At 50.0% G+C, this 13,108-nt stretch overlaps 1 protein-coding gene across 1 annotated transcript in view; it reads left to right on the plus strand.

Annotated features, from left to right (window-relative positions):
- KSR2 (kinase suppressor of ras 2) overlaps positions 1-13,108 on the plus strand; it is a 271,249-nt gene that overhangs the window by 113,678 nt on the left and 144,463 nt on the right. The gene's annotated exons all lie outside the window — the stretch shown is intronic.

The following is a 13,108-nucleotide window of genomic DNA, read 5'->3' on the forward strand; positions in this document are numbered from 1 at the left end:
CCCCTTTGTCCTGGTTCGGCTGTGGGGGAGGGCAGTAGATGACTTAGCCTCAGGCCCCTCCTTCCTACCTGAGACCTCGTGTGTCTGCAGCTGGCTGGGCCAGGGACCCAGCATCGCATGAGCTGAGAGCTCGGTGCTGTCTGGACCTCCGGGCCGTTATCCACACTCCGAGTGTCTCGCGCCCCTGGGAGGCCTTGGGTTGCTCACCAGGCACTGCGTTCTGAGTTCTTCTCAGTTATTCATTTAGGTTTTCAAGAATATTCCCGAAGTGTGGGAGGCGAGGGGCTCGCAGGCAGCCAGAGGACCTCTCAGAAGTTAATGTTCCGTCCCGGCTTATAATGGACAGCAGCTGGGATGTCTGCCTGGGCCAATTTGCTGCGAGCAGCTCTGCACTTGGCCTGCAGTGACGAATTAGTGAGTTTACTTAACCATGGTGAGTGCAGGTGTAAGAAATGACAGAGCTGCTGCAGGTGGGACAGAGTGGGTCTTCTGCTCACATGACCCCTTTGCCTGCTCCCTCCTTTTTCCTCATCTGCCTCTTGTCATTGTGAGCAGGTCACATGCTTCCCAACTGTCCTCTCTCTTCCCTTTAGCCCAGGGGTGGACAAACTTTTTGACTCGAGGGCCACAATGGGTTCTTAACCTGGACCGGAGGGCCGGAACAAAAGCATGGATGGAGTGTTTGTGTGAACTAATATAAATTCAGAGTAAACATCTACACTAATAAAAGAGAAAAATGGTAATTGGCATATGACGATACCCTTTTCATTGGCTAATCAGGGCTATATGCAAATTAACTGCCAACTAAGATTGGCAGTTAACTGCCAACAAGATGGCGGTTAATTTGCATATGTAGGCACAATGCAGGAAGGCGAAAGGGAAAGCAGGAAGAAGCCCCCTGCCACTGACAGTGATCGGAAACCCAGGGGGGAGCTAAGAGCTGGAGAATCAGGAGAATCGGAGAATCAGGCACCTTTGCCGCCCTGGCCAGTGATAGCAGGAAGTAGGGGTGGAGCCAGCGATGGGAGCTGGGCACGGTCGAAGCTGGCAGTCCTGGGACCTAGGGGTCCCTTGCCTGGGCCTAAAGCGGAGCCCACGATCGCGGGGCCGCTGCAGCTGCGGGTCCCTGCTGCCCGAGCCGGACGCCTCAGCCAGAGGCGTTAGGCCTGGGCAGAGGCGGAGCCTGCAACCGCGGGGAGCTGGGGGTCCCCTGCCCAGGCCTGACACCTCTGCCGGAGGCCTCAGGCCTGGTCAAGGGGCCGATCCGGTGATTGGTGATCGGAGGGTGATGAGGGTCAACTCCTCTGGCCGAGGCATCAGGCCTGGGCGGGGGGCTGAGCTGGGGATTGGGGGGGATATGATGGTCCCCTTGCCCAGGCCTGAAGCCTGGGTCAGAGGCGTCAGGCTTGGGCGGGGGGTGGAGCAAGCGATCAGAGGGAGATGGGGGTCCCCTGCCCAGGCATGATTCCTGGGCCAGAGGCCTCAGGCCTGGGCGGGGGCCAGAGCCAGTGATCGGGGGGAGATGGGGGTCCCCTGTCCAAGCCTGACACCTCTGGTGGAGGCGTCAGGCCTGGGCAAGGGGCCAATCAGGTGATCAGAGGGTGATGGGGGTCTATGCCTCTGGCTGAGGCATCAGGCCTGGGCAAGGGGCAGAGCCAGCAATCGGAGGGGTCTGGGGGTCCCCTGCCCAGGCCTGAAGCCTGGGTCAGAGGCGTCAGGCTTGGGCTGGGGGTGGAGCAAGCGATCAGAGGGAGATGGGGGTCCCCTGCCCAGGCATGATTACTGGGCCAGAGGCATCAGGCCTGGGCTGGGGGCAGAACCAGTGATGGGGGGAAATGAGGGTCCCCTGCCCAGGCCTGACACCTCTGTCAGAGGCGTCAGGCCTGGGCAAGGGGCCGATCCTGCGATTGGAGGGTGATGGGGGTCAACGCCTGAGGGCTCCCAGTATGTGAGAGGGGCAGGCTGGGCTGAGGGACACTCCCCACCCCCCCCACACCCATTGCACGAATTTCGTGCACCGGGCCCCTAGTCGTTACATAAAAGGGTACGGTCTTTTTTTTTTTTTTTTTTTTTTTTTTTAGTTTTATTCATTTCAAACGGGCCGGATCCGGCCCGCGGGCCGTAGTTTGCCCACAGCTGCTTTAGCCTCTTTATTGGCAGTTTTTAAAAGCCAGTATTAATTTAATACAATAAAAAACATAAGCTTTAAATTCATTGAATTTTGATAAACATATATGCCTAGGTACCCACAACCCCAGTCAAGATATAAAACATCGTTCTGGCTGGTATGGATCAGTGGTTAGAGTGTTGGCCCACCCACCAAAGGGTTGTAGGTTCAACCGGCCTGGTTGGGGCACCTGCTGGAGGCAGCCAATCGATGTGTGTCTCTCACATCAGTGTTTCTCTCTCTCTTTCCCCCTCCTCTTTCTCTTTTCCACTCAAAAAAAAAAAAAAATCAATGGAAAAAAATATCCTTAGGCAAGAATTAACAAAGAAAAGAAAAAAAAGGTATACAGTGGGGCCTTGACTTACGAGTTTAATTCGTTCCGTGACGGAGCTCATAACTCAAATTACTCGTATGTCAAATCAAAAGTGAACGAGTGAGACATGTGATGCTGGGCTGATGTTGTGGCATTCACTGTGATGTTTGCTGCACCAACTAGCTGTGGGGTATCTGAAGCTGGCTCGTAACCCGAATTTTAGCTCACAACTCAAAGCAAAAAATCGGCTGAGAGACGGCTCGTATCTCGAAAAACTCGTTAGTCGGGACACTTGTAAGTCAAGGCCCCACTGTAGAACATTTCTCATTCACTCTGGAAAATTCCCTCATGCCTCCTTTCCAATCATATTCACCTCCTTGAAGGCAACCACAATTCTGATCTTTATCCCATAGCTTAGGCCTCTTATAGAACATCCTGTATATGGAATCATGCATTATACACACTTGTGATTGGCTTATTTCACTTAACAGGATGTTTTTGAGATTAATCCATGTTGTTGTGTGGATTAGTGGTTCATTCTTTTGTATTACTTTGTTACTATGTGTTACTGATATTGCATTGTGTGACTACACAGTAGTTTGTTTATTCCTTCCTTACTGTAGTCATTTCTTAGGACTGCTACAACAAAGTACCACAAACGTGGTAGCTTAAAACCATAGAAATGTATTTTCTCATGTTCTGGAGGCTGGAAGCCCAAAGTCAAGGTGTTGAGTGGGCCTTGCTTTCTCAGGATAGAGGAGAATTCTTTCTTGCCTTTTCTAGCTTCTGGGGACTCGGGCAGCCCTTGGTGTTCTGGGCTCGTAGCCGCATCATTCCAGTCCCTGCCTCTGTCTGCACTGGGCCTCTTCCCTCTGCATGTCCTCTCCTCTTCTTGTGAGGACACCAGCCACTAGAGTTAGAGCCCCCTCTCATCCATGATGACCTTAGCTTAACTTGATCACATCTGCAAAGACCCTGTTTCTAAGTAAGGCCACATCCACAGGTACGAGGGTTAGGGCTCACTACACTTCCATTGATGGGCATTTTAGAGTGTTTCCAGTTTGGGGCTCTTGGGATGAAATCTGCTATGAACATTCCATACAGGGCTTTATGTACTTATTTTTTATCTACAAATGTTTTCCTTTCTCTTGGGTAAATACCTAGCAGTAGAATTCCTAAGTCTTAGCATATTAGTTTAACTTTATTATTTTTAAAAAATATATTTTTATTGATTTTAGAGAGAAAGAGAGAGGGAGAGAGACATAGAAACATCGATGATGAGAGAATCATTGATTGGCTACCTCCTGCACTCCCCACACTGGGGATCGAGTCCGCAACCCTGACATGTGCCTTGACTGGAATCAAACCATGACCTCCTGGTTCATAGGTGGACACTCAATCACTGAGCCATACCGGCCAGGCTATTTGTTTACCTTTATAAGCAATCATTACACTGTTTTCCGGGGTGGTAGTACATGTCACATCCCCACCAGCAATGTGTGAGAAGTCAGTGGTTGTCGGCATGGAGCTGTTTTGTCCCCAGGGGACATTTGACAATGTCCGGAGACATGTTTTTGGTTGTCATAATTTGGGGGTAGGGGGTACAGGAGAGTGCCGCTAGCATCTATCACCAGGGTAGAGACCAAGAATGCCGATAAAACATTCTACAGTATATGCAGCAGCCCCCTCCCACCTCCAGGAAGGAGTTATCCAGCCCAAAATATGAGGAGTGCCAGGGTTGAGGAACCCTGCTCTGCATCCTTGTCATCGCTTGATATTGTCAGGCTTCTAACGTTATTTATTCTAGTAGGTAAGAAGTGGTATCGTGTTGTATATTAATTTGCATTATTTAATTAATCACTGCATTTCCCTGAGGACTAAAGATGTTGAACATCCTTTTGTGGATTTACTGGCCATTTCTCTCTCTCTCTCTCTCTCTCTCTCTCTCTCTCTCTAAATTATCTGTTCAAGTCTTTTGCCTAATTTTAATTGGATTGCTTATCTTCTTATTAACTGTGTGGTAGGCCCTTTATCAGCTTATGTCTTGTGGATAGTTTCTTTCAATCGTAGCTTCCCTTATCACTTGCGTATGGTTGTCTTTCAAAGAGCTGACAGTCTCAGTGTTAATGGAGTCCTGTTAATCACTTTTTTTTCTTTTGTGTTTATGGCTTTTTATATCCTGTCTAAGAAATCTTTGGAAGTTTCAAGATAGTCTCCTGTTTCTTCTAGAAGTATTACAGTTTTAGCTTTTATGATAGGTTTATTATCCGCTTCACATTAATTTTTGCATATGGTGTGAGGTAAGGGTCAAACCTCATTATTTTCCACATGAGTATCCAGTTGTTCCAGCACCATTTGTTGAAGAGACCACCTATTCTCCATTGACTTATGAGGAATCTTTGTCGAATATAAATCAGCCGTGACCATGTGGGCCTATTTCACAACTGCATTCTGTTCTGTTTTTTATGCCAGTGCCACACTGCCTTGACTCTCATTGGCTCCTTGGCCCCTTCTCCTCCATCTATTCTGTTTTTTCCCCTCTCTCACCTCCCCCTCTTTCATTGGGCTCTGGCTGAGGGCAATTGGGAGAGAAAAAGTAAGCTAATTGTTTCTTTTTGTTCATTCGTGTTCTTCTCACCCAGCATAGTTCTCACTTGCCCTGAGGACATCCTGTCTAAACAGCCAGGCCTTATTCCTCCCCGTGTCTTTGACTCTGTTGACTCTGAAACCCCCACCCACTACCCACCCCCAAGTCTTCCTGAAATCAGTCACAAAAGGTCATGCTTTTTCTTTTCTAACGAGTGACTCATCAGAGCTAGGGCTGAACACTTGCAAACAGCCATCCCTACAAGGGATTGAAAATGTTTCTTGTCTCTGCTGATTTTCCCATTTATTCCTGGCATGTTCTTGTGCCTCCGACGCCGCTGGCCGTGTCCTGTGCTTCAGACCCCCCGCCTGTTTGACGTAGATCATGGAGCACCCAGCAGCCCAGAACTGCATGGCGGGGTGGGGGCAAGACTATTTTTTGCTGATGACCCAAAGAGATGATGCTGGTCGTGTAGCTGCCAGCAGCAAAGCCACCTAGGCTCTCGTGACTCTCCAGGGCCCAAGGGAAAGGTTACGTTGCCTGTTGCATCGCTCTGTAGGAGAAGCCCCATTCGTATTTGCAAATGGTAGGTCGCACCTGTACTGAGTCCTCGGCACCCGTGGGGGCATTGCTGCTTATTTCCAGGAAGAGCTTAAAAGACTTACATTCTAATTTCATTTATATGTGGAACCTAAAGAACAATATGAAAGAACAAGCAAAACAGAAACAGACTCATAAACACAGACAATAGACTGAGGGCTGCCAGAGGGGAGAGGGGTTGGGGGACTGTGTGGAAAAGGTGAAGGGATTGAGAAGTGCAGGTTGGTAGTTACAGAATAGTCCGGGGATGGAAAGTCCAGCACAGGGAAGATGATCAATGGTATTGTAGTAACTGTACGGTGCCAGGTGGGGGCTGGGAATAGCAGGGGAACACTTTGTAATGTAACCTACAATTGAAAAACATTTTTAAAAAATTAGGAACAAAAGATATACACTAAATCCTATCCCCGAAACACGTTGTGTTTTAAAGAGAAAATGGAAATAGAAAGCGCAGGATTTAAAGACAGCTGGGTCTCACATACTCGTATAATCATTTTTGTTGGTTTGGACATGGGCAATTGTTGAAGATCGATCCTCAGAGCGCCTGGGGAGGCTTTCCATGGGAGGTGCCCCTGGGCTGACCCTGCAGAGGGGAGAGTCTACCCGGGGAGGGAAGGAAGGGGAGGGAAGGGAGGGGAGGGGGGAGAGGGGAGGGGAGGGGAGGGGAGGGGAAGGGCGTGCCAGCCGAGAGGACTGCGGGGAAGCCAGAAACTTGCCTTCAAGAGGGGATGCTATCAGACTTATAGTTTATCAAGAGCAGCCAGAAGTATGGAATTTTTAGTGTGAAATTTCTCTATTTTTAAAAAATGTTGCCAGTGAATCCACATTTAAGCCTCATAGGAGCCCGATAAAACGTGTCTGCCGTCCAGATGTTAGGCCACAGGCCACCCCTTTGCATTCTAAATGTAAAACCCTGCACATCATTCAATCAATGTTTTCCTTGACGTCCACCAAAATAGAAAGCCCACGGGGCCCACGCAGGGCCTCTCTCAGGGAGGTGGTCACACGTGTGGTGCTTTGCCAGGGCTGCTGTTGGCCTGCGCATTCAAGAGGCTGAACACAGCCTCAGGTGTTTGGGTGGCTGTTTTGTTTTAACCCCCCGCCTGGCCATTGACAGTTGTCACCTCATTAATCTTCATGGCAGGAAGCCTGGCTTGGAGGGTTGACGTTCACACACTTAATTCTGGCTAGGCATGCGTGACTCAGTTTCCCCATCTGACCAAGAGCCACCACCCACCAGCCTCATAGGCCAGTACTGGAGGGTACAGGTGGAGGCATCCTGGGTGGCAGTCGGACAGGAACAAGAACACAGCCCTGAAGGCCACATTAATTTGATGTCCCATCAGTCCAGTTCTGAATTATGTCAATGGGAGTGACTTGTCTGAAGTTTGCTGAGCAGTGGCTTTACTTCCACGGACCCCAAACAATCGGATTTCACCAAAATGGTCCTAGAAAAAGTGCCCTTCTCATGAACCTCTGTGCATTCCCAGTGACTTGAGAAGAACCTGTGTCTATTCCGTTTTATAACCTAGTTATTAAAGATTCTTGCAGCAGCACCTCTAGACAATACTCTTAACCCAGAAGAAATTACTGCATTAAAAGTTATAAAAGTACATTTCTTTTAAAAGGTGCTGTACTTGATTTCCTGTTGTATTAGACAGGATTCTTTGTTTACAAGTGACTAAATCTCAAACTGGCTCCTCCCACAAAATGTAGGTTATTGTAGCTGTTACTTCTCCAGCTCCTTGGAGCTCCATGTCCAGTGCTCCTGTGGCTCTTCCGTGTTCCCTGGCCACGGAAATGTGACTGTGTTCCCTTCTAGGGTCCTCCTGATTGTATTTGCATGGGGGCTGGGGGATGTTGGCGTGGTCTGTAGCTCATAGACCCTCCAACAGTGATTCTCCTGAGCTGGCATGGGGCGACTTAGTGTTTTATTAATGTTAATTACAGCCGCACATCATCTCAAGGGAGTCCAGATTCTTACTGATCTCAGTGGAGAGAAACTTAAGAACGCGCCCCTTAATGAGAAAGTTATGTCTCTCTTGCGCTGTGAAATTGTGAATGTGACTGTGAATTTAGATGAGAATTTATGTATCCAGGGGCAACGCGGAGAGGCAAGAATTCCTCAAATACTTGCTTACTACTAGGTGAGTTTTAATCCTGGGTGTTGGGCAAAAAAATGAGTGCTGGCTGGAACTTCTAGATTCCCAAGGGGAATGCCAGAGGCAGGGTGCATGGGGGTGATTCGAGTGCTCTCCCCATAGTGTAGAGTTTCTCCACTGCCACATTGTTGACATTTGGGGTTACGGAATTCTCTGTGGTGGGGGGCTTCCCTGTACACTGGGGGGTCTTTAACAGCTTCTCTTACCTCTAGCCTCTCGGTACCAGTAGCAACCCCATCCCCAAGTTGTGATAACAAGAAAATGTCTCCTGACATTGCCCAGCATCCCCTGGAGGGCAAAACTGTGTCCAGTTGGGAAGCACTGGTAATAGCGGGGCCCCTCGGACGCTGATGCCCGTGTGAGTCCGGAGGCAGCTGCTGCAGGACACAGAACTTAGAGGTCAGACTGACCGGATTCAGATCCCTGCAGCTCTGTGACCTTGGGCAAGTCACTTAGCCTCTCTGAGCGTAATAGCTGCTTCAAAGGCTGCTGTAGACATGAACTGGAATGGTGTCAATGAAGTGCAGGCACAAGGTAGATTCTCTGTGTTTCTTTCCCTGCTGCCCGCTCCCCTCCTCTCCCTCCTTCTCTCCTCTTCCTCCTCCTTTTCTCCACCCTCCCTCCTTCTCCTCCCCCCTCTCCTCCGCAGGCTCTGAGAATCTGTCCCCCCTTAGCTAATCCCTAGGGGCAGATGGGTGCAGGCTGCCCCAGGCTTCCTTCGCTTTTTCTCTCGCCTCTCCTCGTGGGACTCAGCAGGCAGGGCACACGTTGGGGTAAAGGAAAAGTTCCACTTAATTAGTTAAAGTTCCCTTCAGAGAACGGTGTGGTGTTAGAATTTGCAGCTTCATGAGAGAGCTCCACCTGCAGCTCCAAAAGGAATAATAGATCAGTGAGACTGGAACCTTAGATCAGATCCTCCCTCTGCATCAGTAACAGGCATTTGGCGGCAGACTTAAAGAGCTGGTTTTGCTAATGAAGAGCTGCTGCTTTCCCCATCCTGCCTCCAAATCATCCTGACCTCTTCAATGAATGCAGAAGGAATAAAGCATTGGGGAATAATTTGCCCTCTCAGCCCCAAACAGCACAAGTAATTCGGTGCTGAACTCATTTAATTCCGACTTAGAAGCAGTGGTTGCTGGCATCCAGGGAGCCCAGCTGAAGTTGAGTCAGCCCCCGGAGTAAGTTGTTTGTGCCCGTGACCCAGCCCCTGTCCTCCGTCCAGGTTGCAGCCCCATCTCACCCCTCAGGCTAGTACCTGCTCCTCAGGGCTCACAGAAGGGAGGGAGGGAGGCAAAGGCTGTGATTGTGGAGTCCCTTGTCCTCTTCCTGTCCTCACCTGTCCCTATCTTAAATGATAAAGGTAATTGGTGCTGGTGCGATACAAAATACAGTGAGACAATGAAAGGCTCCATTCCCTCCTGCTCCAATTTTAGTCCCAAAGGCTAAACCCTTCCTTGGCTAGGAAATATTTTTTTGGAGAGTAATAGCTAACATGCCCAAGGGTTCCCAGAGAAGCGACCAGCAGGCTGTGTGTGTGTGTGTGTGTGTGTGTGTGTGTGTATGTTTGTCTGTCTATCTCTATCTCATCTCTATCTCTATCTCTTTCTATATCTCTGTCTCTGTCGAATCTCTCTCTCTCTCTCATTTCTATGTCATTTGTAGCTATACTATATCATCTATTATCTATGTCTATATCTCATCTATGTCATGTATATATCATTTATATCTAGATCAATATCACCTTTATCTCTCTATCTCCTGTATCTATATCTGTAGCTGTAACTATCTCTATTTTAAGGAATTGCCTCATGCGACTGTGGGGCTGGCAAGTCCAGAACCTTCCTGGCGGGCCAGCAGGCTGGGCATTCTGGAGTTGATGTTGCCATCTTGAGTCGAGAGGCAGCCTGGAGACAGAATTCCTCTCCACATGCTGGGCGCTGTGTTAATGCCTTTAACAGATAGCAGTTTATCACCAGCTCCTATGAGCGCTCTAGCAGACAGAGATCAAGCTCACGGCTCCATTTCAGGTGGAGGGGTGAGGCTGGGAGGGAGCTGTTGAGAGCGTCCATGCTGTGGGGCAGGGAGGAGCAGCCCCTGCATCTGCCTGCAGCCAGTGGTATTTCTGAGGTTCTTGTGGTCTTCATGGCTCCCGCTCTCTCCCGCCTCCCAGCTGCGCCCTGAGACTCCGCCCCCAGGCGGCACCTTTTCTTGGGAAGAGTGGCCATCACCTCTCAAGGCGGAGGCTCCTGGAGAAGAGCACAAGGGCGTCTTTTCAGTGGAGATGAGATTTTTGCTGCTGAACAAATACTGAAGGTGCCTTGGGCTTCTACCTTACCTCCTGCTAAAGAGCACAAGCTGGAGAGGCCTGGTCACTGCCCACATGGGGATGAGACAGGCACGAGCCCACCCGCAGCCTGTTTCTGGGCCTGGCTCTGAGTGCCTCCCGCCCTGGCTGGCTCACCTGTAGCTCATGGAGATCCATCCTGGCCCTGAGCTCAGCTCAGCTCCTCCAGGCTGTGGGGGAACAGAGAAGGGGGTGGTCACTTGTGTCTCTGATCCCACATCACCAGGCTGAATCCTCGTGGTGACACAGCCAGCCCCAGGCGGTCCTCAGGCCCTCTTCCTCACCGCAGGATTGCCCACGGTTTTGAATATCATGGGAAGTAGCAAAGGGCATTTCCGCCAGAGCTTAAGGTGATGATGGATAGAGGGAACCGTGGAGAATTTCAGAAAGATCCTGCCAAGAAAAATTAAGGAAGAGGTCTAGCCAAAGTCTCCAGTTTCTGATCTGTGTGATCCATGGATCTCTCACGCCCAGACTTCTCTAATCCGCAAGGTGTGTCAATCCCACCTCCAAAATCTAGCTTGGCTCCATCCACCCTTGATGTGACTGTTCCCACTGGATCTCCATTGGCCATTGGCCTCTCAACCATGATGCCCTTCTCCAAGCCCTTCTCCAGAGAGCTCCAGCCACACTGGTCTTCAGTGAGTGCCTGGAGCATGCAGCCACTTACTGCCTCAGGGCCTTTGCAAAGCCTGCTGTCTCCCTGGAATACCTTCCTCATCTCCACTCCCCCTCTCTGCATGGCCGACTCCTCTAATCCTTCCAGTCTGAGCTTCAGCTGCTCAGAGAGGCCTTCCTGACCACCCTGCCATCCCCTGTCTCAGCCAGATGTGCTTGGCATGGACAAACATCAGCAGGATGTGCGTTTCTGTCCTAGCACTCGGGATACTGGAATGGCTTTATTTGAATGCAAGCCTGTCAGCCAACTCATGTCCCGGCCCTCTTGGAACTTAGAGGCAGCAATGTTCTTTAAACAGATAACTACTCAATTAATTATATAAAACTGGGATAAGGGATAGGAAGGCAAATAAAGGGCACAGTGAGGGATGAGGTGAGGAGGAAGTGATTTAGACTGGACAGTTAGAGAAAGTGTCTCTGATGAAGCGACATTTAAGACAGGCTCTAACGGGTATGCAGACATTAGCCAAGTGGAGAATGGAGTAAAGACTGTCTTACCCAGAGCGAACAGCATGTGCAAAGGTCCTGAAGCGGGAACAGTTTTAGTGTGCTCATGGAAAAAACGTTGGCATGGACAAAGCGTGGTGAGTGAGCAGCTGTGACATGGTGCCAGGCAGGAAGGCAGGGGTCAGAGTTTGCATTTGTTAAAAATCACCAGCATAATGTTACCACCTTCTCCATGCTCCTGTTTGTAGGCCCTGAGCTAAATGCTTCACACAGTTCTCTGAATTCTTACAACCACGGGTCTGATTCTTCTCAGGGTTTAGATGAATCTGAGTCTCCCAAAGGCTACGAGACATGCCCAGAGCCCCACCCCACAGCCTGCAGGGCAGACTCGGATTTGAACCCAGGACTCCAGAGCTTTCACCACCACAGAACACCTGCCCTGTCTGCATTGCGTTCCAGCATCAGGTGCTTTTCCCCAGCATCCAAGGCCACCTGGGGCGTGGGGAGGTGCAAGCACCTCAGGCTCCACCACAGTCCACCCCCCAACCCAGCTTTCTGCTCAGCCCTAATTCATACTTTGTCATGCATTTGAATGAGCCATTATTTCCTTCCCCCCAGAATGCTCTGAAACTTTCCCATTTCCTTGTTAAATAAAAGATGAGAAGCAGATAATCAAATCCAGATGCCCTCAAGGCCTTCAATGTCACCTGCCAATTTTTCTCTTGGTCATTTTTTTTTTTTTCTTTGAACAAAACAAAAGCGACGGTTTGATGGTTCGGAGCAAGAGGCCATATTCAAATGGTGTCATTACCTGTCGGGCTTCACTATGTTTTATTCACCCGTGTCTCTCCCTAGATACAGGGCTTGGATTCAGTATTGCAACGATTTTTCAAATGCCTCTCAAATGCCAAGGCCCTCTCCCAATCCACCCCCTTGAGAGGAAGAAGCAAACCTACTCTGTGGCCTTTTTCTTAGGATGAGAACTGGGTGTGGATCCAGAGTCAAGCACATTTAGTATCTGTCTCCCCCAAAGGCCAGTGGCTCTTAATCTGGGTGACTTTGCTCCCCAGGAGACATTAGGCCATTCCTGGAGTCGGGTTTGGTTGTCACAATTGGGAAAGAGGCGGGGTGGGGGCGGGGGGGTTGCTATTGGCATCTGTTGGGTAGAGACCAGAGATGCTGCTTAATAGCCTACAATGCAGAGACCAGCCCCTCGCAACAAATGTCTGACCTAAATGTCAAGGGTGCCGAGGCTGAGAAACCCTGTGGTTCCCGTGGGACGCTGTCCCATCCACTGCGGGGCCACCAGCCTGATGCCCGGCACTCGGTGGTGACGCAGTAGCTGTTGGTTGAATGAATGCTCTCATCTGGCTTCTCTGTGCGGGGAGTTTGGGGATGGCTCCCATCTGCTTCTCCATCTGCATCTCCTGTCCTTCCACGTTCCTCTCCAGGAACCCGCAACCATGTGTATTCCTGTCCTGTTCCTTTCCCGTTGCCCTTCCCTGCCTCCTCCTTCCCCTGTCTCCCTCCCCATTTATTCTTGAGCACTCAGCTCAGGTGGCACCTCCTCCAGCAAGCCTTCTCAACTCCCTCAGGCTGGTGTTCCTCCTATAAACCCATCACACCCTCTGCTCCCCCAATGACAAGGCTCATTACTGTGTGAAATCCATCAAGTTATCGATAGGTGTAGCTCCTCCCTCCCACGTGTCCTGCCTATATTGTAACCTGCCACTTCCCAACCCGTTTCCAATTCCTGCCGACCACCAGCTCCCAAAAATGTTTTCTCAGGGAAAGAATCACATCGAGATGA

This window comes from Myotis daubentonii, chromosome 19 (genome assembly GCF_963259705.1).
Source record: "Myotis daubentonii chromosome 19, mMyoDau2.1, whole genome shotgun sequence".
Taxonomy (NCBI): domain Eukaryota; kingdom Metazoa; phylum Chordata; class Mammalia; order Chiroptera; family Vespertilionidae; genus Myotis; species Myotis daubentonii.